The 27,313-nt window shown below is 39.8% G+C and overlaps 1 protein-coding gene across 5 annotated transcripts in view; it reads left to right on the plus strand.

Moving 5' to 3' along the window:
- The window catches only part of NCKAP5 (NCK associated protein 5), a 965,493-nt gene that overhangs the window by 367,456 nt on the left and 570,724 nt on the right, over positions 1-27,313 (plus strand). Inside the window, exon 1 of one of the 5 annotated variants that reach the window (XM_073884793.1) lies at positions 16,695-17,028. The exons of the other annotated variants lie outside the window; for them this stretch is intronic. The gene's annotated coding sequence lies outside the window, so the exon portion shown is untranslated. Of the gene's footprint in view, positions 1-16,694; positions 17,029-27,313 lie in introns of those variants that run through there. 5 annotated transcript variants of the gene reach the window in all.

The following is a 27,313-nucleotide window of genomic DNA, read 5'->3' on the forward strand; positions in this document are numbered from 1 at the left end:
ACCTGACATAGTATCTGATATAATAGCTGCTTAATAAATGATGGTTGAATGAATGCATTGATTAATGAAAAGCCATTCATCTTTAAGTGGTATTTATTTGTATTGTTAACAAGCCCCAGGAGAATAACCAGGCACTAAGTCAGTGCATTCCATTTATATATTTTATTAATGATGACAATGCTATCCTAGAACAAGGGTCTGCTTGGTTGTGAGTGGAAGAGTACGGGAAGTCCTGTGGAATCTTGCTTTGAGTGGCTGGGCTTAATTATTAAAGAAACCAAGTTTCTCTGATTAAGACTGGCTGTGATAAAATAGAAACTCAGTAAGAAGTAAGTAAAAATGAGTATACTAGTAATTAGTCTGGGATAAATCTCAAATTAACAAACCATATAGTGTTAGTTATATGAGAGCTTTATTTCAAAAAGAAATTTCTTATAAAAAAATGGCTGCTCAACCCTAATGATTTAAAAATCAGCAGACATTTATTCAGTGCTACTATATAGTGCAGAAACTTCCCATGAAAGATTACAAAATAGTTTATGAGGCAACCTGAAAGACATGACAAGCCATAATATAAGGATAAAAAGGAACAGATGGGAGGTGCCTGGGTGGCTCAGTCAGTTAAGCGTGTGCCTTCGGCTCAGGTCATGATCCCAGGGTCCTGGGATTGAGTCCAGCGTCGGGCTCCTTGATCAGTGGGGAGTCTGCTTCTCCCTCTCCCTCTGCCTCTCCCTGCCCTGCTCATGCTCTCTCTCTTATGTGTGTGCTCTATTTCTCTCAAATAAACAAAATCTTAAAAAAAAAAAAGGAATAGATGGAAGCAAGGATAAGTAAGAGACCTTTTCAGCAACAACTTAAAATTATGAACAATAAAGTGGTGAATAACCAATGTGGCTATGCATTTTTGTGTTGAGAGACGATGGACTCTGAAAAACAAACTGAGGGTTCTAGAGGGAAGAGGGGGTGAGGGGATGGGTTAGCCTGGTGATGGGTATTAAAGAGGGCACGTTCTGCGTGGAGCACTGGGTGTTACATGCAGACAATGAATCATGGAACACTACATCAAAAACTGATGATGTAATGTATGGTGATTAACATAACATAATAATAAAAATTAAAAAAAAAAGTGTACTTTCAGGGTAAACTCCAAAATGTGAGAATGCTCACTCAAATGGTAAATGCAAATGAAGTTTTTTTAGATGTTGACAGATTTTCCTTCAGGAAGTTTGTGCCAAATTTTCACCAGCAATATATGAGAATGTGTGTTCATGCACAGTCTCACCAATAGAGTGAGTTTTTGAATGTCTGCGTTTTCTATACTCTGTTAGATGAGAAACTATATCTCAATGTAGCTGTAATTTGCATTTCTCTAGTATGAGTGAACTTGAACACCTTCCCATATGCTCAGAGGTCACTTTCTCATCATTTTGTGAATTGTCTGTCCATGACTTTTGCTAATTTTTTATTAAGATTTTCCCCTTACTTTAAGAGTTCTTTGTATATTAGGGTTATTAGCCTTTGTTTATGATTTATAACAGACATTTTCTCTTGGTATGTCGGTAGTCTTTTGATTATTTGTGTGTGTGTGTGTGTGTGTGTTTTGCTATGCATGATAGGCAGAATAATGGCCCCCAAAAATGTCCATGTCCTTTTTTTTTTTTTAAGATTTTTTATTTTTTATTAGAGGGAGAGAGAGTACAAGCAGGGGGAGCGGCAGGTAGAGGGAAAGGGAGAAGCAGGCTCCCTGCTCAGCACAGAGCCCGACGTGGGGCTTGATCCCAGGACCCTGGAATCATGACCTGGGCCCGAAGGCAGCTGCTTAACCGACTGAGCCACCCAGGTGCCCCAAAGATGTCCATGTTCTAATTCCCAGGATCTGTAAATATATTATTTCTTTAAATAGCAAAAGGTACTTTGCAGTTATGATTAAATTAAGTGCCCTCAGAGGGAGAGTATATTCCTGGATTACTCAGGTGGGTCCTTCAAAACTAAGAATCATTCTTGGCTATAGTGAGAGGACAATATGGTTGGAAAAAAAGATCATACAGCCACAACATTGGTGGCTTTGCAGCCTGAGGAAAGGGCTGTGAGCCAAGGAATGCGGACAGCATCTAAGAAGCTAGAACAGACAAGGGAACAGATTCTCCTCTAGAGCCTCTGGAAAGCAATGCAGGGCTCCCTACACCTTGATCTGAAACCAGTGAGACCACTTGGAATTCCACCAAAAACCATAAGGTAGTAACAGCGTTGTTTTAAGCCACTGCACTTGTGACAATTTCTTATAGCAGCCATTAAAACAAATATAACATGCTATCAAAAATTTTCATATAGTCTTTATTGATCTTTTACTGTATCTGTTGTTTGGGTCACTGTTATGTAAGCATTTCTTTCACTCGGGTTGTAGAGAAGTTACCTGTTTTTTGCATTTCTTGTATGGCCTTAGATTCACTTAGGTTACAACTTAGATTACACTTAGATACAATTTAGATTACACTTAGATTCTGAATCTCTTTGGAGTTCATGCTCTGTGTGGTTTGAAGTGTGAATTTAGTGTTCTTTTTTGGTCAAATGGCCCATCAGTTGTGCAGCATTCTTCATTTATTTTTTTTTAAAGATTTTATTTATTTGATAGAGAGAGACACAGCGAGAGAGGGAACACGAGCAGCGGGAGTGGGAGAGGGAGAAGCAGGCTTCCCGCTGAGCAAGGAGCCCGATGCGGGGCTGGATCCCAGGACCCTGAGATCATGACCTGAGCCGAAGGCAGACGCTTAACGACTGAGCCACCCAGGCGCCCCAAGCATTCTTCATTTAAAAAGCCCATTGCTGACCAGTGATTTGAAATGCTGTCTTTATTATATCGTATATTTCCACATGTTCTCGGGGCTCTCCCTGGACATTGCCATATGTTCCTGCCCTGTTTGTGCACTAGCACCACACTGTTTTTATTACAGGAGATATATAGTATGTTTACTCCATGGTAAATTATTTTTCTCATTATAGCTTTTCTTTTTTTTTTTTTTAAAGATTTTATTTATTTATTTGAGAGAGAGAATGAGATAGAGAGAGAGAGAGAGAGCATGAGAGGGGGGAGGGTCAGAGGGAGATGCAGACCCCCCACTGAGCAGGGAGCCCGATGCGGGACTCGATCCCGGGACTCCAGGATCATGACCTGAGCCGAAGGCAGTCGCTTAACCAACTGAGCCACCCAGGCGCCCTCATTATAGCTTTTCTTAGTGGCGATTCTTACAAGACTTTTTCATAAGAACTTGAGTAGGAACTTGTCTAGCTCCAAAAAAATCTTGTTGGTATTTTTATTGGAATTGTGTTAACTTTATAAAGTCACTTAGAGAGAAGTGACATTTTTATAATACTGAGTCATTTTATCATAGCAGAGTGAAGGTGGCCTTCTATATTTTCAAGTCCACTTTTGTGATTTTGAGGAGTTTTAAAGCTTTCCTTGTGCAGATTTTATACATTTCTTATGATCTTCCTTAAATATTTTATCTTCTTTGTTGGTAATATTAATAAGATTTTCCATATAACAGCTTATCCCTCTAACAGGTCATTATTAGTATAAAAGATGGTGATTGATTTATGTGTATTAATGATAGTGAACCTGAATTTTTATTGTTTGAATTAATTTTATTGTTGATTCACATTATTTTTTCAGGCATACTACTGTCATCTAAAAATATAGTTTTTATTTGTTCTCTAATTCTTAGGCTCTATTTGATTTATCTTGTATGACTGAATTGATTACACTATAATGTTGAATAGTAGTGGGGAGAGTGGGCATCCTTGCCTTGTCCATGATTTTACTAGAAATGCCTCAAATATTTCTCTATTAAGTGAGATACTGGTGTTCAGACAAAGGGTGTGTGTGTGTGTGTGTGTGTGTGTGTGTGTGTGTGTGTTATCATGTTAAAAAAATACATCAATTCCTATCTTTCTGAATTTTTATCAGGGAGGGTGTTAAATTTTGTCAAGGTTTTTAAAATATCTGTGTAGAGACTCATGCAGTTATTCTTATTAGATTTAGCAATGTGGTATATTATATTAACTAATTAGTATTGAGCCAAATGCAAGTGGCTTTTGGTCATGGTATATTTTTTAATGTAGCATTGCATTGTTTTGCTTATATTTATTTAGCATTTTTGCATCAATATATAGTGACATTGGTCTATAATACTTTTTAACTGTCTTTAATCAGGTGAAATTGTTTTCTTGGTTTTGGCTGTTATAACAAAATAGCATAAACCTGGTGGTTTATCAACAACAGAAATCAATTTCTCACAGTACTGGAGGCTGAAAGTCTGTCATCAGGGTGTCAGTGTGGTTGAGTTCTGGCAAGGGCCCACTTTCTGGGTTGCAAATCGCTGATTTCTTGTGTCCTCAGCCTCCTGGTGCCTCACATGGTGGAGAGCTGAGGGAGGAAGCAAGCTCTCTCACGACTCTTACGAGAGCAGTAATCCCATTAATGAGGGCTCACCCTCATGACCTCATCTAATCCTGACCACCTCCCAAAGGTTCCACCACTTAATACCATCATATCTGGAGGGAGGCTTTCCACATATGAATTTGTTGTGAATGAAAACATTCAGTCCATAGTAACTGTTAATGATACACTTGCTTTATAACAATAATTAGAAGGTTTTTTCTTCTTTTTCATATTCTGGAAAAAATATAAGGAACATTGGAATGGTCTTATCTTGAGGATTTGTTAGAATTCTCAAGTGAAAGGATAGGGGCCTACAGTTTTTTTGGTTGGGATACTATATTAATTACTTTCTTTATTCTTTTAGAGAAGTTTATCTGATTAAGTTTTTTATCCTAAATAGAACCAATTTTGGTAAATGTCTTTTCCAAAGAAATTACTCCATTTTATCTATATTTTCAAATTTAGTTCCATAAAGATGACATCTATAAAGTAGCCTCTTAATTTTTTTTTTTCTTTTCTATTTCAGTGGTGATTTCCTATTGTCGTTTCTTATCTTGTATATTTGTGCTTTCTTTCCCCCTGTTTTTGGGTCGAATTATGTAGGGGTCCATTTAAGAGAAAACCTGGATTTTGATTTCTTAACTAGGTTTATTGCTTTGCTGTTCTCTACTTCAGTACATTTTGCTCTTACCCTTGTCTCCTTCCTGTACTTTCCTTGATTAATTTTCCTTTTTTGGCCTTCCTTTTTTATTTATATCCTTTATATATATTACTGTTCAATGTGCTAATAATTTTTCTGTGACCACAGCTTTAAACGCATCCAGTTGTTTTATCATTATATTTTAGGAAAGTTTAAAGTTCATTTTGAGTACTCTATTTCATTTGAGAATTGCTTAAAAGTTAGTTTCCCAAGTCACAGGAGGGAGGAGGGCTTTTCCATTTTTTAATTTTGATCGTTAATTTATGGTTTTATTGTATTGTTATCAGCGTGTTCGTTTGTTGTTTTTTTTTATAGTTCTACTTTAGGACCCTACTGATGTTTGAGACTTAACATATAATGAGTTTTCATATGTTTGAGACTTTCCCCGGAGCAAGTATATAGATATAGAGCTGTTGTGTCTTAGAGCATGAGTAACTTGAACTTCACCAAGTCCCGACTGTTCTGATCTGCAGTGTGGAAGAGTTGTTTTTCCACACATCCTCACCAACACATGATGTAACCAGTGATTATTTTTTTGTGATTACGATAGTCATGACATAATATCTTATTGCCATTTTAGGTTGTATTTCCCAAGTAATGATATTAGTACTTTAATACATGTTTTTGCCATTTACTAAATTCTTCTGTGAACTGCCTATTCATACACTTTCCATTTTTAAAACGAGTTTCTTACTCCTTGGTAGTTCTTTATAAATTTGGGATAATGATTCTTATTAGGATACTGTGCCTTGACTTTTCTTTTTCTTCATGGTAATTTTTTTCCCCCACAGAGACTGAATAATTCAATGTAGTGAAATACTTCATTTTACTTTGCATCCTGAAATAATATAAACAGCTTCTCCAAAGCGTTCTTCAAAAAGTTTTATAGGTTTGCTTTTTACATTCAGAAGGTTTTTTTTTTTTTTTAGACTTTAGTTTTTTAAATAGCAGATTTAAGTTTACAATGAAACTGAGAAGAATGGAGATTTCCCATACTCCCTCTGCACCCACACATGCGTAACCTCCCCTAATCACTAGAATGGTATATTTTTACCAACAGTGAATCTACATTGACATGTCATAATCACCCCAAGTCCATAGTTTGCCTTAGGTTCACTCTTGGTGTTGTGCATTCTGTGGGTTCAGACAAATGTATAATGGCATATCCATCATTATAATGTCATGCAGGGTATTTTCACTGCCATCAAAATTCTCCTGTTCATCTCTCTGCTTATTCATTTCTTCTGCTCACCTTGCTCCTAAGAACAACTGATTTTTTGTTTGTTTGTTGGTTTTGTTTTATTGTTTCCATAGTTTTGGCTTTTTCGGAATGTCATATTATTGGAATCAAACAGTATATAGCCTTCTCAGATTGGCCTCTCCCACTTGGTAATATACACTTAAGGTAACTCTGTGTCTGTTCACAATTTGATGGTTCATTTTTAGTGCTGTGTAATATCCCATTGTCTGGATGTACCATGGCTTATTTACCCATTCACCTACTAAAGGACATGTTGGTTGCTTCCAAGTTTTGTCAATTATGAACAAAAATGCTATAAACATCCATGTGTAGGTTTTTATGTGGACACTAAGTTTTCAACACTTTTGGGTAAATATCAAGGAACACAATTGCTAGATCATATGGTAAGAGTATGTTTGGCTTTGTAAGAAACTGTCCAACTATTTTCCAAATTGGCTCAACTATTTTATATTCCCACTACTAACTTGTGAGAGTTCCTGTGGCTCCACATCCTCACCACTGGGCGGTATTGTCACTGGATTTTGGCCATTTTAACAGATATATAGTGGTACCTCATTATTGTTTTAATTTGCATTCCCTTGATGGCACGATGTGGAGCATCTTTTCATGTGCTTATTTGCATCTGTATATCTTCTTTGGTGAAGTATCTGTTAAGATCTTTGGGCTGTTTTTAATGGGATCGTTTTCTTATTGTTGAGTTTTAAGTGTTGTTTGTATGTGTTAGGTTAGTCTTTTATCAGATGTATCTTTCACAAGTATTTTCTCCCAATCTGTGGCTTGTCTTCTCACTTTTTTGATATTATATTTCACAGAGAGAAGTTTTTAATTTTAATGAAGTCCAGCTTATCAATTATTTCTTTGATGAAGTATGTCTTTGGTGTTGTAGCTAAAAAGTATCACTATACCTAAGGTCATTTAGGTTTTCCCCTACATTATTATCTAAGAGTTGAAGAGTTTTTGTGTTTTAAATTTAGGTCTGTGATCCATTTTGTGTTAATTTTTGTGAAGGGTATAAAGTCGATTTCTAGATTGATTGATTGTGTATGAATGTCCTGTTGTCTTGGCACCATTTTTTGAAGAGATTATCTTTGCCCTGTTGTATTGCCTTTGCTCTTGTCAAAAATAACTTGACTGTATTTATGGGGGTCTGTTTCTGGTCTCTCCATTCTGTCCCATTGATCTCTCTGTCCTTTCACAAATACCCCAGTGTCTTGATTACTGTAGCTTTATAATAAGTTGTAAAATTGGGTAGTGTCTGTCCTCCAACTTTATTCTCTTTCACACATTGAGTTTTTAATCTGAGTTTATTATTTTGTGAATGGTCTGAGGTAGGGTTCTAATTTTGTCTTTTTTATTCAGATACAAAGTGGACCTGGTGCCATTGTTTCAATAGTCAATCCTTTCCTCTCTAACTCATGGTTCCATTTGTCCTACACCTCAATCCCATATATGTGGGTCTGTTTCTCAGCTCTCTTTGTATTCATTGATGCAATTATCTCACTTATTTGTTTAACTATAAAGTACATTGCCTGACCCTTTTTTGGATGTTAGTGCAGTCACTCTTCTTAAAGATTAGTTGGTTATTTTTGGCCTTCTTTTTTATAAGAATTTCACCATCAGCCAGTAAAGTTCAATGTATAAACGTGCTGGGGTTTTGATTGATAATGTTTCACATTTAAAGATTAAGTCAGGAGATTGAGTGTTCCGATCTACTACTATATGTTTTCCTAGTTGCTTAGGTTTTCTTTTATGCCCTTCAGTAAAGTAGTCACTATAAAGATTTTTCACATCTTTGTGTTTATTCCTATATACCTTCTAAATTTTACTCTTTTAAATGAGATCTTCTAAAAATGTTACATTTTTAATAATTTGGCACCTTTCTTAGGACACTATCTTAGTTCTTTTATTGAGTAAACATGCTACTATCTTCATATACCTGATGATTTGCCTCTGGTTTCTCTTTAGTTTTCTATGGAGATAATATTGACTATAAATAATGATAGTTTTGTTCGTTACTTTCTCATTCTTATACCTTTTGTTTCTTTATGTCATTGCTCTAAGACCTAGAAAATATTGAACAGAAGTGGTAATGGGGCTTCACTGTCTAGAACAAAAACTTAAAGGAAATGTCTTAAATTTCACTATTTAGTATCATGCATGCTATAGATTTTTTGGTAGACACCAATTATCAACTTAACAGAGTTCCCTTCTATTCCTAGTTTGTGAAAGATTTTTGTTTTTAAATCATGAGTAAATGTTGAATATTACTATAATTTTCAGCAACTTTTGAAATGATATCTTTTTTTTAATCTTCTAAAAAATATATATTTTTGGAAATTAATAGATTTTTCTAGGGGCAAATCACCTTTGTATTACAGGATAAACCTTACTTGGTCATACCATATTATTACCATTATCATGGCTATTATTTTTTTATATTGGTAGATTCTGTTTTATTTAGGATTTTTGAGACATTTGTTAATTTTTTTCCCTATATGACCTATGTTTACTTTTAGTATCAAGGTCATTCTGGGTAACTCATAAAAGTCTTTCCTCCTCTTCTCTTCCTTTTCTCCCCCATTACTCCCCTTTCTTTCTCCTCTTCCCTGCTATTTCTACTTCCTTGAACTCTTTCTATAAGATAGGGATATTAGAGTTTTTGTATTGTTTTCAGGTTTTGTAAAAAATGCCATTAAAAAAGTTGGGCCTACAATTTAACAATAAAAAGACAAATAACCCAATTTAAAAATGGGCATAGGAATTGAAAAAAAAATTCTCCAGACATGATGTACAAATGACCAATAAGCAGATGAAAAGATACAGAACAATATTAGCCATTAAGAAAATGCAAATCAAAATCACAACAAAATACCACTTGATACTACTAGGATGGCTATAATCAATAATAAATAATAATGAACGTTGGAGAAAATGTGGAGAAATTGGAAGCTTCCTATATAGCTGATGGGAATTAAATGGTATAGCTGCTTTGGAACACAGTTCACCAGTTCTTCAAAATGATAAATATAGTTATCATAGGACCCAGAAATTCTATTCCTCCATATATACACAGGAGAAAAGAAAACTTATGTCCACATAAGAGTTGGCACATGAAGGTTTTTAGCAGCATTGTTTACAATAGCCACAGAGTGGAAACAACCAGAAAGTCCATTAACTGATAAATGGATAAATACAATTTGGTAAATGGCTATAATGGAATATTATTTGGCAATAAGAAGGAATGGAATACAGATAAATACTACAACATGGACAAATCTTGAAAACATTATGCTAAGTGAAAGAAGCCAAACCCAAAAGGTCTTATATTGTATAAGGTATTTATAGAAAATGTTCAGAATAGGCAAATTTGATGGAGATAGAAAATGGGTTATTGGTTACCTCTGGCTGGAGAATGAGGAGTGACTGCTAATAGGTACTGTGGGTTTCTTTTTGGGGTGATGAATCTTCTAAACTTAAGTGATAGTGATGGTTGCACAAACTGCATGTGCTGTAAATAAAGAAATTGTGCACTTAAATGGGTGAATTTTATGATACGTGAATTATATCTCAATAAAGAGGTTTAAAAAATCTGGGCCTATTGGTTATACAGGAGTAATTTTTTTTTCAACTATGGATTTGATCTATGAAGTTGTTCAAGATTCTTTTGATTCTTGAGTGAGCTTTATTAAATGTTCTATTTTAAATTTTAGGACATTGATCATTTTACCAATGTTTTCAAATTTATTGCCATAAAGTTGCTCATACTGAAGTACTTCTGTTAAGTATCTGTTGTATTCTCAGTTGTGTAGCCCTTTTTATTCCTAAGCTTAGTGACTTATGTTGCCTCTGTTTTTCATTGGTCTAAGCAAATATTGTTCTATTGATCCTGTACTAATGCTTTGTGTTTTGTTTTATCAGATTTTGATTTTACCTTTATTATTTCCTCTATTCCACTTATTGTTATTCTTTTTCTTTCCTTTTGGGTTAGATGTCTTACACATTCATTTTCCATTTTTTTTTCATTTCTAGAATGTGCACTAAAATTTTAATTCCCCACTATGTATTGCTTTAGTTTCCTTCCATTGTAGAAGATTTGATACACAGTAATTTTAAGACACCAAATTCTATTTTTACAAATGTCTTTATACTTAATTATTGACCCATTTATATTAATTATTGATCCTTTTATAATTATTAGAAGTTTATAGTTTTTCACTTTTTATTAAGAAAAAATTCAAATATATAGAAAAATTAAAAGATTAAAAGTCCAGGAGAGTATAACACTCATCTATCCCTAAGTTAGCATCAAAACATTTTAACATTTTTGTTTCATGTGTATTTTTTCCAAAGTGAGTAGTAAACTCCATGATACTTCAACCCTAAATACTTTAGCATGTGTCTTTTTTTTTTTTTAAAGATTTTATTTATTCATTTGAGACACAGAGATAGAGAGAGAGAGAGAGAGAGTGCATGAGGAGGGAGAAGCAGGCTCCCCGCTGAGCCAGGAGCCCAACGTGGGGCTCGATCCCAGGACCCTGGGATCATGACCTGAGCCGAAGGCAGACACTTAACCGTCTGAGCCACCCAGGCGCCCCTAGCATGTGTCTTCTTAAAATAAGGACCACTTCTTTTATAACCACAATATCATGTTTAACCCTTAGCAACAATTTTTTAAAGACTTTATTTCTTTATTTTTGCTCGCACACGCACGCACGCAAGAGAGAAAGAGAGAGAGAGCGAGAAAGAGCACAAGCAGAGCAGGGGGGAAGGGCAGAGGGAGAGCAGACTCCCTGCTGAGCAGGGAGCCCAATGTGGGACTTGATCCCAGGACACTGTGATCATGACCTGAGCCAAAGGCAGATGCTTAATTGACTGAGCCACCCAGGCGCCCTACCCTTAGCAAAATTAATAAAAGTTCTCTAATACCAGCCTTACTTACATTTGTCTAGTTGTTCCCAAAATGTCCTTGATAGAAGGTGTTCCATTTGGAGAAAGGCCCAACCCATGACTTTAACTTATGTCCTATCTCATTTCATTGATTTTAGTCTTTGTACTTTCTTCCTTTTATGGACATTGACTTTTTGAAGAGTTCCAAAGCACCCTTCATCCTGCATTTGCCTTATTGTTTTCTTGTGGTACCATTTATCTAATTCTCTAGATTGCGTATTTCTTGTAAGCTGGAAATGATGTCAAAAGGCTTGCTAGATTCAGGTTAAACATGTTTTTTTGCAATAAAAACTTCCTAAGTGACTCTATATACTTCTCATATAGCATCATATAAGGAGGAACATGTCAGCTGATCTCTCCCTTGTAAAATATAACTTTTTCCCTTAGTAGTTAGCAAACATTATGAATTGATATTTGTTAACAAATGAATATTCAGTTTCCCATCCCTCTTACCATCTTTCAGATCTATTGACGATCCTTATTTGGATCAGTTATTTCACTGGGGATTATGAAGTGGTAATATTTCTGAGGTAAGCTTCCTCTTCTCAAATGGGAAAGCACTATAATTCCCCTACCAAAACAGAAACAGAACAAAACAAAACGAAACAAAACACACACACACACACACTAAATTCTTTATTTTTTTAAAAAAATCTTTTTTTAAGGTATAATTTACATACAATAAAATTCACCACTTTTTTAAATGTGCAATTTGATTAGTTTGACAAACAGTTTTGTAACCACCACCACAATCATGATACAGAGTATTCCCCACACACCAGATAATTGCCTTGAGCCTCTTTGTAGTGGCTCCCATCTACATCCCTAGCCCCAGGCAACAACTGATCGGCTTTTTGTCTCTAGAGTGTTTTAGAATCAAATGGAATCAAACAAAAAGCCAGTCACAAAGTAGGATATTCTTTCAGTTGGTATAAAGCCATGAATAGATTCATGCAGGTTGTTACCTTTATAGATACAGTTGACTCTTGAACAATGTGGACACTGGGGCTGCTTCCATATCTTGGCTTTGTAAATAACGCTGCAGTAAACATAGGGGTGCATTATCTCTTTTCCTTTGTGATTTTAATTTGCTTTTCTCCAGTGACTAATGATGATGAGCAGCTTTTCATAAAATTATTTGACATTTTTATATGTTTTGTTGATAAAGGATAGATTCAGAATCTTTTGCTCATTTTAAGTGGGCTGTTACAGTAAGTTGTAAGATTACTTACAGAAGTGTATTTTTAAACTTACGTATGTATGCGAGTTATTTCTTCGTTAATAATTTAATATTACCAAACATGGTTGGAGAAAGTATTTGATATGAGACTTGTAGTCTAGAAGTCTTTTATCTATTGACATTGCCTAATAGACAGGAAACATAATTATTTCCCAGGTCTATTCCCTCTTAAAAACCCTGTCCTACATCAATATTTCTTGATTTAAAGAACAGAAGGCCCATCCTACATCATCCATGGACCATAATTTGAGAAATACTTTGCAGCATAAGGCATTTAATCCTTTCACTGAGTCGTAACTTAATTCAGCACACACTGAGTATCTTTCATGTAGGTGATCCTTAGGTAGGTGCTAGGACACCCTGGGTGTTATAAAAAATGGTAGACAATTAAGTTATCTAAAATCCCTGATAAACTCTCTCATAGCTTTCCTCTGTTTTCCTTTGGGTTTTCTTCGGAGCCACTCGTATCAGGAGACTGTAACTAGCAGATGACTCCCTTCTTACTGAAATATCTTCTTTACTGGGTTTCTGGATGAGCCTTCTCTCTCCTGGTTTGTCTTCTCCCCCATTAGCTGCCCCTCAGGGTGGTCTCATTTGCTGGTTGCTCTTCATATTTTTGACTTTTTAAAGTTGGAATGACTCAGGATTCAGTCCTCAAATGTCTTCTTTTTTTTTAACTGTACTCACAGCCATAATGACCTACCTGATGTGCCGGATTTAATTTAACATCATCTATACTTTATCCAGCTCCCAAATTCACATTTCCACCCGCTACTGTTGCCCTGAACACAGTCCGTGAATGTTTATCCAGCTGCCTATTCAATAACCCCAATAATAACAGTGACAACCACCAACACAAACTTCACTAACACAAAATCCACCACCACAAACATTTATATAGCCCTCACCAAAAGCCAGGAACTATTCTAAGAGCTTTGCATAATTTAACTCTATTTAAAGTTTAATTTCATGGGTTTCCCAATCCTAACACATCCAAAACTGAACCCCTGATTCTTCCACCAAATTTGCTCTACCCACAGCCTTCCCCGTTTCAATTAATAGCGACTCCATTGTTTTGGTTGCTAAGGCCAAACACTTGGAGCTATTTTTTTTTTTACTTCTTTTGTTTTTCCTAACCCCGGTCCCAAGCAGATACAGCTGGCTGTCAATGCAAAACAATCCCAAATTGCTGCCAGTACTCATTATACCTCTTGCTGTGGTCCTGTTTGAGCTGTCCTCTCTCACCTTGATTCTTACACTAATAGCCTAATAACAGGTTTTCCCATGGCCTCCCTCCTTTTCCACCTATAATTCATAATAGGATAGAAAGAACGGTCCATTAAACAAAAGTCAGATCATGAAACTTCTCTCCTCAAAACCCTCTGTGTCCTTGGCCTTCCATATCCCCTAGGGTAAAAACCAGTCCTTAAATTGGCCCATTAAGCCCCACCCAGCGATCTGTCCCATTAACCCTCTGCCCTTACTCTGTTCCATCCCTACTGCCCCTTGCTGTTCCTAAATCTCACTGGGCACACTCCCTCTAAGGACCACTGCCCCAGCATCTTGTCTCAGACACCTGCATGGCTTACCTGCTTCCTCACCTCCTTTAATCACACTTAAATTCTCACTGAGACCTTCACTGAGCCCTCTGTTTAAACTTGAATACCACTCAGCCTTCCTTGTTTTATTTTTCTCCATAGCACTGATTGCCTTATAGCGGAGAATATGATTTCCTTCTGTATTCTTTGCTAATGTCTTTCTTGCCCTCCAGAGTGTAGGTTCCATAAGGTCAAAAAATTTTTTTTAAGATTTTATTTATTTATTTGACAGAGAGAGACCCAGCAAGAGAGGGAACACAAGCAGGGGGAGTGGGAGAGGGAGAAGCAGGCTTCCCACTGAGCAGGGAGCCCGATGTGGGGCTCAATCCCAGGACCCTGGGATCATGACCTGAGCTGAAGGCAGACGCCTAACGACTGAGCCACCCAGCGCCCCCCAAATTGTGTGTGTGTGTGTGTGTGTGTGTGTGTGTGTTTTCCACTCATATATTCTAGTACTAACACAATGTAAACAGTAAGTAATTGAAAGAACTAGACAGGATATGTTTTGAAGTAAGAACCAAAGACTTGATGAATTGGAGGTGGGGCCATCAATTAAGCCTCTCCCTTGGTCCTGATGCAATTGAAACTTCCAACTTGAGAAATGAACACAGCAAAACTCAGGATGGTGCCTGCAGCCCAGAGTCTGACTCTCAGCGTAGCTCTTCTCTCCCTGGGAAACACCAGTTTCCTGAACACTGTTCCTTAAATTAGTCACCAGCATGAAAGTCCATTCTGGTGGAGAGGACCCCTTCTGAAATCCTTATTTTGTGGCACCATGTTGATGAATCTTTTAATAAAAAGTTTTACTATTAATAAGCACATGAAACAGCTTGACAATGAAAAACCTCAGTTTTAAATATTGATTAAAAATGCCTTAAAATCTGATCGATAGTTGCCCTAGACTTAGATTATTTACTTACTGGGAAAACACTTGAACCTCATTTTCCCTCGCCTATCAAGTCACAGTGATGTATATGATTTTGAGCCTGACCTGTAAATCAAAATTTCAAACCATCAACATTCACCAAATGCCCATAGTTGCATGTTGCTATTGTAAGCATCACTGGGCTATAAAATAAGTAGAAGACACAGTATCTGCCTAGATAAGTGGGTGCTTAATGGGGCTTGCCCACATTTCTCAACTACAACATAACGCAAAAGAGTGATTTGAGCACTAATTTCAAACTCTGTTCAGTTTTCACAGTATACATATTTTTGCCTGGTTTTTACACCTATCTGAATCAATGGCTTAAAACTTCCCCCATCAACTTTTCAACTGGTAATTTGTTTATCCAACGAATTATTTCCCCAACAAATACTGTCATTTAGGGTAACTGAACATTTTCTAGCACTTGAGAAGAATGTACAAGACCAGACATAATCCCCTGGGTTGTATTCTTGATGCCTGAAGACTTGTTTATGTATATCTAGGACTACTGTTATTTTTATTTATTTATTTTTTTAAACTTTTGCCCTAATCCTTGTAAGGCTATAACCAGTAGAATGATGTGTGGTTTATACTGAAGTGGCGTATTAAAACAGTTCAAAGTATATTATTATTGAACAGGGCACCTTATTTGATCTGCAGAAGAAACTATTTGAGTTCGGAAAAATAATGTCAGCTTTAGAAGCCATCATTTTCTGTTAAAATAGGTTGTCTTTAAAAAGCATGTTCACGAGAAAATAGGAAAATTATGAAAACTCTTTAAGCTCTAACTGGGGCTAAACTGAGTTTAGCATTTTCTTGTCCAAAAACAAATGTTCCTTTTATCTCCCAAAATGCCAACAGGACACAAGGGGCTCTGCTTCTTCACCAATTACAGGAAGGTTCTCCTTCCATAATCTGTATTCCCAAATGTACTGGGGAATCAACTTCTGACTCCAGACGAATGGCTGTTAGTTCAGCTCTTACCTGCCAATTACAATAGTTTGGGTATCTGTGCCAGTCTCTGGGTCAGCCTGATGATAAGATTACAGGACCTGTTTGTTTAGTTCATTAGCTGAAATTCGTTCCACCTAGACCCAGCATGCAGGGGTTTGGGATGGGGGTGGGGTATGCCAGGGCCTGCCAGGGTGGATTGATTTTTCTTACTGGGAACTGGGAAAGGAAAACACTATTTCGCTTTTGGGATCCCCATTTCCCGTTTCAGTTCCTCTGTTTGGGGCAGACAATGGAAGCCTCTAGGCCCCTCTCTCCCGGAACCCTGTCCCTGTCGCCCCCGTCGCCCCCTCCTCACCATCCCGCCCCTCACCCAACGGCTTCCCCAACTCCCGCTCCAGGCGGAGATTTGTCAGAACCGTTCGGTTGAGACTGATTATGATTGCAGCAGATGGGCTGGATTTGACAGCCCGATCCTAAGCAGCTTCTGATGGGGGTGCCGGGGAGGGGCGGGGAGGGGGAGAAGGTGGGGGGCGGGAATCTGTGGGCCGGAGCCGCCCGGTAGGAGCGCACTGCGCAGCCCCGCCAGGCGCTCCAGGGCAGCTCTTTAACGCGCCTCGGGGAGGAAAGTGGCACGCACACCGAGGGGCCTCGCTGAACGCGGGGGAAACGTCCCACTGCCGGGCGGGCGCCGAGACACCCGGAGGCAGGCGCGGGGAGACCAGTGGAACACAACAAAGCGGAAGGGCGCCGCGGAGCGCTTGGTGTCCCGGCTGCCGTGGGCTGTGCAGCGCGCGTGGCCCGCGCCACCTCCGCGCGCTCCGGACCTGGCAAGTTTGTCAACTCCGGGCTCTGCGGCCGGCGCCTGGCTGCCCCCGAAGTGACAGCACTGCAGGGTCTGCCCCCAGGGAGGGTGGCACCCACCTCGCCCGCGCCCCGCTGCAAAATGCTCCAGCACAGGCCAGGTAAGGAGACGCCAGCCCCCGCCCCTCCCAGGCGCGCCCCCCGCGCCCGAAGCCCGGGCTTCTCCGCCCGCCTTTCAGCGGGGGTGCTCCCACCGGACCCCGAGGGCCCCGTGCCTCCGCGCCTCCTTCTGCGGTCGCCCTGCATCCGTGCCTCCTCCTGTGGCCTCCTCGGTCCACCTCTGCCCTCCACGGCCCTCCCTGTCTGTCGTCCTTCTTTCCCACCTTACCGGATCCCAACAGCAGGGGGAGAAGTTCGGGGAGGTGGCGCGAGGTTTACGGCTCTCCTCCCCAAGTGCTGGCGCTCGGACACCCCTGACACCTGAGGCAGGAAGGTGGGTGGGAGCCGGGTGCCTGTGCCTCATCTATCTCGCGGCTCGCACGCAGTCGGAGCACCACACAACACACACACAGACGCACAACCTCCTTTCCACCTGTGGGGCCTCGCTTTTGTGCTAGAAGTGCAAACGAAAACACTCACACGTGCAGACACAATTCCACGTTGGCATTCTCCAGAGACTCCCGGAGGGCGGAGGGGTGGCGGGGGAGGGGGCGGGATCTTTAGAACCCTGACCCACCCACGCGCAGTACCCGCGCCTCTTCCGCCACTTCGCCTTGGCTCTCCTGTTCAGGTGCCCGCAGAGCGAGGCGCCTCCAGGCGGGGACGGGAGGCTGCTGAGCTTGGCAAGGGCATTGCTGTGCCGCCAGAAACCCCCTAACTTCCCATCCTTAGAGGCCAGTGGCCAGGTCCGCTACCTGGTCTGGCCCCAGCAGGGCACGCCGCCCTCCACCTGGCACACCCTAATCCCCCGGCCCCCCCACCCTCCATCACCAGTGAGTCCTTGACAGGGTCTACCCAACTCAGGGCCTCTAACCCTGACTGCCCCTCCCTTGCTGCTGCTGCTGGGGCCCCAGCTCGCCAGGAGCCAGGAGTGTGTGCCCTGTTGCTACTGGCAACTGCCTGTGCCGAAAGCTCAGCCCCCAAAGCAGCTTAATACTGATTGATGGGCAGAAATACGATATTTTCTGGAGCTTAGCAGCCGCTGGTGCACAAGCCCTCCCTGCCGCTGGAGCCCTGCAGACCTCCCGGGTAGCAGGCCTTCTTCCTTCCCTCTTCTAGGCCCCACCCCACCCACCCATTAGGAAAAAGGGGTGTTAGGGTATCCTCATCTTCTAGGGTTAAATTCGGTGCAAGTATTTGCTTTCCTGAGTAACCGGTGGCAGCCCTAGAGTTTCCCTTATTCTCAAGGCTTCCGTTGAGTTGGATAAGTGAGGCCCCTGTTCCTAGACACTACCACCTTCCTTTCTCTTTTCATCCTCCACCTCTTCCCACACCATTTCCTACACATAGGTACTTAAAATAGATCAACCCTTTAATGACCGGAACTATTAGTACAGAAAAAAAGTTAGTACAAAAATTAGTACATAGACGCTTTTTCAAAAAATAATCCATTTCATACCAATATCTCTTCTTCCGCTACTTCTCTCCTCCCACTCCACTCCTCTTCCCTTCTCCCACACAGAGTTTGGTCATTTCCACCCCTAGAAAGACACAGCCTGACAGTAAGCCCATTGTCTGGATAAACTTTGCTGCCTTTGTGTTTTGTTTTGTTTTTCATTTTAACCCCCTCATACCCATTACCCTAGCCTTTTTCTAGGATGGCAGCCTTCTCCTCTAAGCCATGGTGAACTAATACAAATTTATACGACTAATGGAAATACCTGCCCCAATCTATACTGCTGCCCCTCCTCCTGAGTACTGACTGCAAAGGACCAGATTTCGTTATCAGAGGATTTATCTTTAGAAGAACTTTTTTTGCAGTATTTCTTTTCAGCAACACAGTGTTTTTGGCAAAGTATTTTCATTATCCAAATTGTCATGCTTAGCTTCCTTTTGCCTGTGGACGGGAATTTGTATAAACATGTGATGTTTTAAAGTCATTCACTTATTCATCCAAACAAAACTTTCTTGAGAGGCTTCCCCTTGTTGGGCACCAGTGTAGGCCCTGGGGTTGGGAATGTAGCAAAGACAAGACCCAAAGGCCTATTAGCATTTTAGAGTCCACATTACAACTGGATTGTGGTTATTGCTATCATGGTTAATATTATAACAGCACGCTACATAGGAACAGGACTTTACAGTTTACAAAAGGCTTTCACAGGCTTTATCTCCTTTAATCCTGGCAGCAGGAATTTTAAATAGCAGTGATTCCACCTAAAGGCCCAGTAATGCTCACCAATCCTGCTTAACCAAAAAGAAAAAAATCTTGCAGATCATCACAACAGCTGATGGAGCTTTAAAACACAGAATAAACAATTCAGAAGAAGCTTAGGAAGCTTAGTTGCTGGAATGTAGCTTAGAGAAGCTGAGTGCAATGCATGGAACATGCACATTCCCAGGAAGGCATCCTGGGAAGAAACTCCATCCTGCGACCAGGGTGGCTCAGTGAACTGAGGGCTGCTGGAGGTGGCCACTTTCCAGGCTTCTGGACTGTTGCCTTATCCGAGCATCTAAAAAGGGGATGAAAGTGTAAGCACAAAGTTGCTGGGAGACTAGCAAATTAAGCGAAATGAGTAGGCAGTGATGTTACTTTCTTTAGCTACAAGGCATTCTTGAGATATCCGCAAGTTGCTAGTATATATTTACTTTAGAAATGAAGCAATTTTCTGTACTTAGAGCATCAAAAGCGAGTTTGTGTGCCTTGGGTGAGCCATATGAAGACAATTAAGGTTTTGGTCATTTTTACCCATTACTTTGAAAACCGGGGATGTCTCAGGTGGATAAATGGCTGTTTTGCTGTTTTAACAGTTATAGAGAGAATGTGCCTAAGGCTTTCATGTAGATGGGTTCGTTTTCTTATCTCCTTCAACATGGAAGAAAGGCTTTTCTCACTTCCCAGCTGTGAATATCATTCATGACTTTTCTCCAAAAGTGATTTCTAGAATCCCGGCTTCTAGTTAGAAAATTTGGTAGGCATTTCAGACATCATGCTAATACTCTTGCTTATCATTTTTGAAACATTTCATTCAAAGTTTCATTAGCAAGGTAGTGTATCACTGAGAGCTTATTATGGCCAGAGGCTGGCTGTGGGTACGACTAGATTAACAGATAACCCAAGAGGGTAATCACAGGGCAAGGTCTGTTACTAGGAAAGAATGAAGATGCCCAAAGAAGCTTTTTACTGTTTAGTGCCATGTGGCTTTGTGGGAACTTTCAGATGTGTAAGGTTTTGTGGTTTTGTGGTTTTTTGTTTTGTTTTGTTTTGTTTTTTAGTTTGTTTGCTGGAGAATTTGCTCCCAAAAGCCCATTATTCTGTATTTGGCATTGCCATATGTTATTTTCATTCTTAGAAATTATAGCATCTTAGGTTAGAGCTTAGTTTAGAACTTGTAGGTCAGTGAAAAACACCTAATAAATACACATATGTTTGGCAAGTTAGATGGACCTAGTTGGCCCTCCTCTGACAAACTTCAGCAGCTTCAGGATCCCTGAGGTTTTCAAATGAATGAAGTTGAGTGGGAGGTGCAGTGGATTCCAACCTCAGACACGGTCCTCTGATTTTCCTATTTAACGTGAGCCATGTGAACAGAACAGAGCGGTGGGCACCGTGGTGATGATGGTTACTGTCAGCCTGGTTCAGGGTTGTCAGTCTTCCCCATGATTCTCTAATCCAGGGCCCCATCATTCATTCATTCATTCATTCAATAAATATCTGCTGAGGAGCACATTTAGAGAACGGACTCTGTGCTCCAAGCCTCCTAGCTTTTGCTGCAGAACTGTGAATTTCCTGCTTAGCCAATTGGCATATTCCTTTCAAATACCTGAGAGTTTTGTCCTCTGGAGTTCCTGTGGGTGTAGTTGAAAGGCAGCAGAATGCGGGTGACGGCGAGGCTTTCTTGTTGCAGTAAAATGCTGCTGAGGGCTGCTGCCTCTGCCTGAGATTGCTTTCTGGATATTAGACTCTTCCACCTAAGTAAGCTCTGTTTTCACGTGCCCGCTTCTGCTCAGACTTCTCAGACCGCAGGTTGTAATGGATTAAGTAAACAGCCCCTGCCAATGTGTTGCTCTTCTCAGAGCATAGCTGTTTCACATTATTTGACATGAACGTAACCTCCAGAGTGCATTAATGAAGATGCCAGTAACTAGATTCTCAGGTACTGTGGCAGGTGAGAGGGTGGCAGAAAAGGGAGGGAAACTAATCATTTTATGATGTGCAGGAAGATGTTGAAAACAGGTCATAGCACTTACTGCTGTAAGGTAAATCTGTGGCTTCTAAAAGGGATTGTGAACTCAGAGTGTTACTAAAATTGTATGTTTCAATGCAGGTGGTTGAGGGGTTCAAACTTGGGAGTCTTATAGACCTGGGGTCACATTCTCATATCAATCTATGGATGTGATTTGGGCCAAGATTATAATCTTTCTAATTGACCTCAGTTTCCTTACCTATAAAATAGGGGAAAAATATGCATTTGTAAGTTAAGAGTGAAATGTAACATGGATCAAGGACTTAGACTGTACCTAATGCACAAAAGTTTAGCATATGCTATCTGCTAGGGTCTTTTAGTCTTATTTTCATATTAGTTGGGACCTTGTTGGACTGTCTTTTTCACATTCAGCTCATCTCTGAATGGTCTCCAAGAACCCCACAGAGAAAAACCATTATAGGGAAGTTATAGTTAAAAGCAATTGCAGCTACTTTCAGAAGGAGCATGTGCCTTCTACAAGTATGATGACCGACAATACCTATTTTCTCTTTAAGGTGCAAATAATTTAGTCCATACAGTAAACCTAGAAAGTTTCACTTAACATTAAATCATCGAATGCCTGGGAACGGTGCTGGGCTGGGTTACACAGGATGCCAAGATGAAAACCACAGTCTGGCTCTCAGCTTTCAAATTCAAAGAGGGGAGGGGTTGATATGATAATTAATAATAATAATACCAGTATAATAATAAGGAGCATTATCATAATAAAGACACCTGTTACTTATTAAGCCCTGGGTGAGCATCAGACACATTCTTTATTATAGGAAGCAGTCTTGCTATCTGTGACACAGATGTTATTTTCTCCATTATAGAGATATTATATTATAAGAACCTTAAGTGCTAAAGTGGTGTAATTAACAAATTATTATGGGTTACAAAGGGGAGAGTTATCCTTACCAGATAAGCCTACTCCAGGTGGTTTTTGCTGGTGCTCTGAATGAATTGTTTGGAAATGTTGAATGTGATTAATTTAATAACTACTTTATCCAGGGTCCTATTTGGGTTCAACAGTCTCTTGGTTATCTACACTCTGTTCACAGCATTATAGAAATGAGAGAAAAAGAAGATTGGGCTGTGGTAACTAGCCAGTGAGGAATTTAATCCCCTTCCTTTCCTCAGTTCTTTGTTCATTTTCATTGCAAATGCCTCCAGGGAAATATCTTACTTCTTTTGGAAGGTTCTTCCTTAGTCTGAAGACCACATTATCATCAGTAGTTTTGTTATTTTTTTTTAATGGCATGAAATGTAGGCTACCAAAATGTTCTCTAATTTAATTCATACCAACTTTTATACTCACGTGTGTGTGCTGAACAGTAAGCGTGGCATTGTAAAATGACAGTTAGTTCAGCCTCCTTGTACCATTGGCGAGCACAGTATGCAGCACATACTTCACCTGACGCAGATCATTTTGACTTCTCCCAGATCGTTCCTCTTTTGTTTTTACTTGTAATCACTTCTTGTTTTGTGTTTTGGTTTTTTAAATAACCTAAATGTGTTAATATTCTAATCCTGTAGTACTGTTCCCCCGACTGTCTCCCAAGTGACAAGTGTCCAAACTCAGCTGTTACTCTCCATTTTTTTTTCCCTAATGAGATTGTATAAAATAGACTATAGACTATCTTTTCAGATTTCTGGAGTGGTGCTTTCATCTCAGGAACTGTAAATTTGCCTGAATTACTGTAACATAAAAGAGGAATCACATAGCCTATCTAAATATTTTGTTGTGCATATAAATTTTAAGCTTTCAGAATGATATTTTTAAGGGAAACATGTTTAACTCAAGAAGGCATAGATTGAGCTTTACAACTCACTTTAAGTTCCAGCTTAAAGGAATTACAGCACCCGAAAGTTCTAGTCAAATGCAGCATTTCTATGTATGGGCAGAAGGCTCATTTCCTCCCTGACTTCATTCTCTTGTCCATTAAGTGACTCAGCAGATGGTTATTAAGTGCCTACTGTGTGTCAGGCGATGGGTTGGATATGGAGTGACCATTACTGGGGCCCATTATTCTAATACTGGACATGTAGCAACAGAAAGTTATTAGTTCTCAAACAAATAAATAAGCAAAAGAAACATGCAACTTTGAAATGGCATGGTTCTGCACACTTCCTGCTTCTGACAGCTTTTAAATAGTATCTCAAGCTGTCTCATCCTTGTTGTCTCACACACTATTTTTTATTTTTTTTAAAGATTTTATTTATATATTTGCCAGGGAGAGAGAGAAGAAGAAAAAAAAGAGAGTGAGTGTGCACAAACAGGGGGAGCGGCAGGCAGAGGGAGAAGCGGCTTCCCGTGGAGCAAGGAGCCCGATGCGGGGCTGGATTCCAGGACCCTGAGATCATGACCTGAGCCGAAGGCAGATGCTTAACTGACTGAGCCAGCCAGGCGCCCCAATTTCACTAAGAATTTAGAAAGTAGAAACCTTTGTCCCTCTGTACCTCATAGTTCTGATTTTCCCTGAGACATTTCCAGGTGTCTCTTTTGCTCAATGCTCAATGCCTAGTAGCTGTTCAGTAAATATGTGTAGAGTAGAGGGCAGGAAGAAAAGAAAGAAGGAAGGAAACTTAGGAATTTACTGTATTGGGAATTAGAAAAGTATCCGATTTGGGATGTTTTCTTCTGCTGAAAATCATCATGTCTATCTAAGACCAGGTTAGGGATTGTATCTTCTTTTCCACCAGACAATCCCCTTTTAGGTTTTGGTGTACATGGCCTTGGGTCGGTGGTTTCTCCTTAGACATTTCAGCACTGGTAATGATTTTATAGAAGTTTTAGAATCCTGATGCTGCTTTGTGGACATCCCTCACCCACTCTGCCAAATTTCAGTTACTCTTGAGAGTTTTATTCGGTCTCGACAGGGTCTCCTTCTTCCGCTTTCTATACTGACATATATGCAGAAATCCCCCTTATTTTCGTGGAAGGTTATTTTTTGAACATTTGCACTGCCCAAGATCTTGTCCCAGGTTTTATGGATTCATAATAAGTCATCACAAAATGCAGTTAGTTATAAGTCAGTTATAAAATAAGTTAATAAGATACAGATGTCCATGAGGGGCTTTCTATCTAGGTGGAGTGTGACATACCTTCTAAGGTACCAAAAACACCCAGTGTGGAGCTGGTGAAATAGAAAAAGGAAATCAAAGTAACAGGAGGTTGGAAGAGGAAGTGATGAGTGAGGGTCAGTGCGGTTGGGATAGGCCTCCTGGGGGGAAGGAGAATGTGAGCTGTCCCCAGTGGGAGTTGGACTTGAGGAAAGAAGGAGAAAGAGCGAGCTGATCAGTAGACGGCTTACACTCAGACTCCCAGGCAGGCACTTGGGGCAGCCCTGGAAGACAAGTGGGAGCTGAAGGTGAAGAGGTATAGCAGGAACCCCTTCATATGGATCAATGCATGCACGCTAAGCAATTTCAACTTTATCCTCTGGGCTGACATTTCCCAAAGCATATTCACCTGGGATGGTAGTCCTGCTGGATGTAGGTGTGTAAGTCAAAACACAGCCCTATGGTTCAAAGTAGGAAAAGCCGAGAGAAAGCTTAAATTTTTTTTTTCTCTCCTGCAGCAGGGCTCAGATGCTTAAATAGGCTAATGTGCATTAGTCATCTCTAAGTGTTTCCCCAAATATTTTTAATGTCTGAAATCATTTGTAATCGAGCATCTTGGGAGGGCAGATGTCTGTGGAACCTACTTTGGAAAATGCTATTGGAGGCCACTGGTAATTTTGAGTCACAGGCCAAATGGGTGAAATATTAGGAAAATGAGCCTGAAAATGGTGCATAGGGGGATCTGAGGGGAGAACACAGGGCTATTTGGAGACTGACTCTGTCCAGCAGGACAGAGGCCTGGGGTAGGGGATGGCGTGAGAATGGGAAGGAAGGGGTGGGTAGGTTTCACGAATTACTGGAGTGTGAGGACCCTCACTCTTTTTTGAATGGATCAGAAGAAAAAAGTGGCCAAGATGGGAAAATCAAGAGTGGCTCCAAACGTTAAGATTCTTTTGCATTAGGAGCCACATGTAGCCAATTCCCTACAGATTTCTGAACTTCTGTATCTTTTACCTGACACTCAAAAGCAGTGAAGTACTCTGCACATACTCTAAACTTGATGAGATAGTGGTGTTTTTTTGTAGGCACACACGTTTTTTTAGAGGGATGCTCTGTAGTTCAAATAGTTCCTCAAGAAAATCTGATTAAAGCATTGCTCTGCTCTTGTAAGCCTTATATCAGGTGTAATACACTGCCATAAGTGACCGCATGTAGTCTTTATATCTCCCTGCTTTGGAAGTGGCCTCTATACACAAAGGGGCTGTCCACAACGCAGAGAAGAGACTCTGCACCCCGCTGTTGGGAATTTAGTTCTTTGTCTGGCTCAGAGCTACTTTTGTGGGTTTTCCTCAGCATGGGGAGCTTTATCAGAAATGACAGTGGACACCATACAGAACTCACACAGATTTTGTTGTCAGCTCTCTTGCGTTTATTCATCCCTAGAGATGAAAAGATTTCACTGCATAATGTTGAGTCCCATTTGTCTGCCTGGTCTCCAAGGACCAGCCTCTTGGTCTGTTCATAGTCTTCACATTCTGTTTAATCTGTGCGCAGGAGTTACGCTTCTGGCTTTCGGCTGTTCGCATAAAAGTGCACAAAATAATGATTTTTCTTTTTCCATGATTATTTTTTGTCTTTGAGAAACATTCTTAACACTCCTTTCCAGAACAGGCAGTAGTATAATGCAGTGGTGTAAAATGAGAAGCTTCACTGCTTTTTTTCTAGAATTGTTCATTGGAATAATTAGTTATGATAAGCTTCCCAGTTTCCTTACATATTTATGAATATAAATGCACTTAACAGCTTAATAACTCATTTATTCCCTTCTCTCCGTTCCTACACCTATTATAACCCTGTTCATCTATTCGGAAGCTTACAAATGATCCAAAATAGTTGTCTTAATTAGTGTGACTGTTTCTGAATATTTTTCTCTTTTATTGTTGGAATTCCATAAAGGGTCTGAATCCTCCCGATTCTCCAGCTATATTGTTTATTTGCACTCATGGCCTTGATAACCCCAAGTTGTGTTTGTGTATGCTTTTGACTTGACGAATCTCTGCCCATTGGTGTCTTATTGTTAAGTTAATGTACATTGTATAGACACAGCAGTGTCATTGAGCACGCTGACTGCTTCAGGCCCAAGAAGGTCATACTGATGCCACAATTCTTTATTTGGCTGTCCACACTGGCTAAATTCATTACATAATTGCAAAGCCCCTTCTTTCCTTTCATGGGTGGTGATTGCATATGCGCAACAAGTGTGTGACAGAATAATAGCTGTAGAGGGACTATGTGTCCAGCCTTGTCCAGCTGATGTTATTGTTGTGTTAGTCGGGATTGAATTACTGCTACTGTTGTGTGAACCTAAGAGAGAAAGCATGGAGAATGAGGGAAACAGAGAGGAGGGGCACAGCTTAGAAGGAGGTACCTGTCTGGGCACATTGTCCATGGCCCTTAGTGTGCTAGATTTAAATAGAAATTCTTGCTTTTTTTTTTCAGCTAGAGAATGTGTTTTTCTTTCATTAGTGGTAGAATGATAATGAATGCATAACAATGATATATCTCTACTGGTTCATAAATGGCCATATTTATTTTGTAATTCGATGGTTACGATACACTCAAGATTTTCATAGATTTTGTTTCTTTTTTCAAACTGCAATTGAATATGCTTGTAAGAGTGTTGACCTTGCCTTTTTACATGTAAATTTAAGAGTATTTTTCAGAGCCTCATACATGTTATTTGACAAAAATAAAAGCAAACATGAACAGTATAGTACTGATATGTTTATAACAATAAAGCAATTGTAACAGCATTTTAAGAAGGTTGGAACAAAGACATGCCAAATCGACTGTAATCACTTTACAATAGTTCTGTGGGCACAACTTTCCCTAATGGGGTTCTTAATTTTAATGATGGATTTAATTCGCTACCGTCTCACTGTTTCTATTTTTATGTAATCAAATTTAAGAAGAGTGTGTA

Source organism: Callorhinus ursinus, unplaced genomic scaffold (assembly GCF_003265705.2).
Source record: "Callorhinus ursinus isolate GAN/ISIS: 27379988/994484 unplaced genomic scaffold, GSC_fseal_2.0 scaffold2, whole genome shotgun sequence".
Lineage (NCBI taxonomy): Eukaryota > Metazoa > Chordata > Mammalia > Carnivora > Otariidae > Callorhinus > Callorhinus ursinus.